Source organism: Suncus etruscus, chromosome 8 (genome assembly GCF_024139225.1).
Source record: "Suncus etruscus isolate mSunEtr1 chromosome 8, mSunEtr1.pri.cur, whole genome shotgun sequence".
NCBI lineage: Eukaryota > Metazoa > Chordata > Mammalia > Eulipotyphla > Soricidae > Suncus > Suncus etruscus.
The window spans coordinates 73508575-73511456 of NC_064855.1; the positions used below are offsets into that span (position 1 = coordinate 73508575).

A 2882-nucleotide genomic window follows, 5' to 3' on the forward strand; every position below is an offset into this window, starting at 1 on the left:
ATCGGCATTAGTAGCTTGGAAAGTTAAAAAATACGTTGTTTTAATTAGTATTTCATAGAAATTCATCTTATATCTGTACAAATATGTATACACATTAAAGGATTTTTCCTTATTATCTTATGAATTTTATGAACAAAAATAAAATCTTAAATATATACAGGTTATCATTTGTTAATGGTCACGATATTTCCATAATGTGATCACTAAATACTTCTGATGATCAAATGATAGAGATAGTTAAACCCTTGCTTCATACCTGCGATCAAATTATTCTGAATTTATCAGTTTTATGAAATTGTTCTTTACAAATTATTTAGGTACATATTTTAAGTCTCTCTAACTACTTATTATATTTTATATCCTATTTTAAAATTCTTCAAATTATTCATACATTAAGACAGAAGGCAAATATTCTCTCTCCTCTCTGCCTGTCACCATAAAGTTTAACTAAATTAATTTATTAAAAAAAAAGAAAAGGAAGAATAAATGGAGGGAGGAAAGAAGTTAGAAAGGAAAGTAGGAAAAATGAAAGAAAGAAGGAAGGAAAGGAGGGAGGAAGAGATGGAGGGATAGAGGGAGGTAAGGAAAGAAAAATAAGTAAATACTTATTTTATATGACTAATTAATTTGAGGTGAGACTTCACTTTAACATTGTAACATTGATAATTGTTTGTTATTAAAATGCTTGTAAAAAGATATCATAGATATTGTCCAAAAACATTTAAATATTATGTGCTGTCTCTCCAAAACATGATGTCTCAAATTTTGTCAATAATTATCCCATTACCATCCCTTATTCAAAGTTTCCAGAAGTTGCTGTCTTCTCCCTTTCTGCATTTTTTCTTTTCTACCTCCTCCAATACTTTTTCTATCATACTTTTCAATCTCTATCAGACATATTTTCTCATGGAAAAAAAATCCTATATCTCCTCCTCTTTACCTCAAATACCCTCTATCATAATTAACTATTCAATATTCTAACATATAGTATTGAAAAAAATAAGAAAATGCCAGTTTATTCTTCATATGATTTTACCAAAGCATCAGAGAGCAATAAACATGTACATGTTAAATTTGATATTACTTTCATCAAAATTATAAGATGGAGATGCTAAAACTTCTGGAAATAAAATTATTTTTATTCCTTGAGGAGTCAGTGTATTGAGTAGTATGAATACCCAGAGTATTCATAACATTAAAATGGCCTGACTGTAGAAAGTTGTTAATAAATCCCTGAAGGTATATTCTGTATTCTGGGAAACTAGGCACATACAATAGCAAGCAGTGTAATTCTATCTGGTTTCAGTAATTGCAACAATTTGTTTGAAAGATAGAAATGTGCCCTTTACTCTAAGAAAAACGAAATTGAACATTCATATCCAGTGCCTGTAGCCAATTGACTTTGTACTGGGAAAGTTCTTTGCAAAATTTGATATTGCCCAAAGTTATCAGTATTGCCCACTTTGCTTTTGTAAATGCTCAGTCACTTTCCAAGTTCTTTTTTCTTTTTAGTTGAATTCCTTCTCATTTGTTTAGTTGGCAGATATTTTTGTACCCATAGAGTGCTCTAGATACTATAGCTGGATTGAGGTATATGAGTAAAACAATGCCTATTAAATCAGTGTTTTCATGGCATTTGTAATTGTAAATATATGAGTCATCACAGGATATTTTTTGTCCCCCAATTCACAATACAGACCAGGCATAGGGCCTGTGTTCAGGTGTATATGGGGTGCATTTACTATATCTCCTCTTTCTATACAGTCAGTATAAAGAACACAGCCTGTGGTAAGAATTGGAAGGCCTTATCTTTTCTTTTCTATTTTTGGATTTTTAATATATATGTATAATATTTGATAGAGTTTTTTGCAATGTAGAAAAGACACAAGAATAGAAAAATGGAGTTCACTCAAAATGGTGGAAAAGGATAGCTCTTACATATGTAAAGAATTTATGTAGTATGTTTCTTTAATATGTTTAATAATTTCCATTTAATATTGGATACACTAATCATACCTATATTAAAGTGCAATCTTTTTTTTCATTCCCATTAACACAAGCAACATCAGTATTTCAACATTTTCAATCTCTAATGGGTTTCTTTCATTTAATATGCACTCTGATTTTAGCCCATTTAATGTTCCTGTTTCTTCATATTTGACATTTAGGATATTATTATTCTTTATTATGGTATAATAAGCACAATAAACACAAATAAAATAAAAAGCACAATAAAAATTTAAGTTGTCCATATATTTAGCTCTGTAACTGTACGCTTTCTTTCTTTTTATATATATATATATTTTATTTAAACACCTTGATTACATACATGATTGTGTTTGGGTTTCAGTCATGTAAAGAACACACCCATCACCAGTGCAACATTCCCATCACCAATGTCCCAAATCTCCCTCCTACCACCCAAACCCCGCCTGTACTCTTGACAGGCTTTACATAACCCTCATACGTTCTCATTATTAGGATAGTTCAAAATGTAATTATTTCTCTAACAAAACTCATCCTTGTTGTGGTGAGCTTCATGAGGTAAGCTGTAACTTTCAGCTCTTTTCTCTTTTGTGCCTGAAAATTATTATTGCAAGAATGTCTTTCATTTTTCTTAAAACTCATAGATGAGTGAGACCATTCTGATTTCTCTCTCTCTCTCTCTCTGACTTATTTCACTCAGCATAATAGATTCCATGTACATCCATGTATAGGAAAATTTCATGACTTCATCTCTCCTGAAAGCTGCAAAATATTCCATTGTGTATTTGTACCACAGTTTCTTTAGCCATTCGTCTGTTGAAGGGCAATTTGGTTGTATCCAATCTTGCTATGGTAAATACTGCTGCAATGAATATAGGTGTAAGGAAGGGTTTTTT

General features: G+C 30.7%; 1 non-coding gene across 1 annotated transcript; it reads right to left on the reverse strand.

The window, feature by feature from the left end:
* Positions 1–1672: 1672 nt before the first annotated feature.
* Positions 1673–1805, reverse strand: LOC126016611 (small nucleolar RNA SNORA51). Its single transcript, XR_007498401.1, has one exon. It is a non-coding gene; the product is annotated as a small nucleolar RNA SNORA51 (small nucleolar RNA).
* Positions 1806–2882: the final 1077 nt, after the last annotated feature.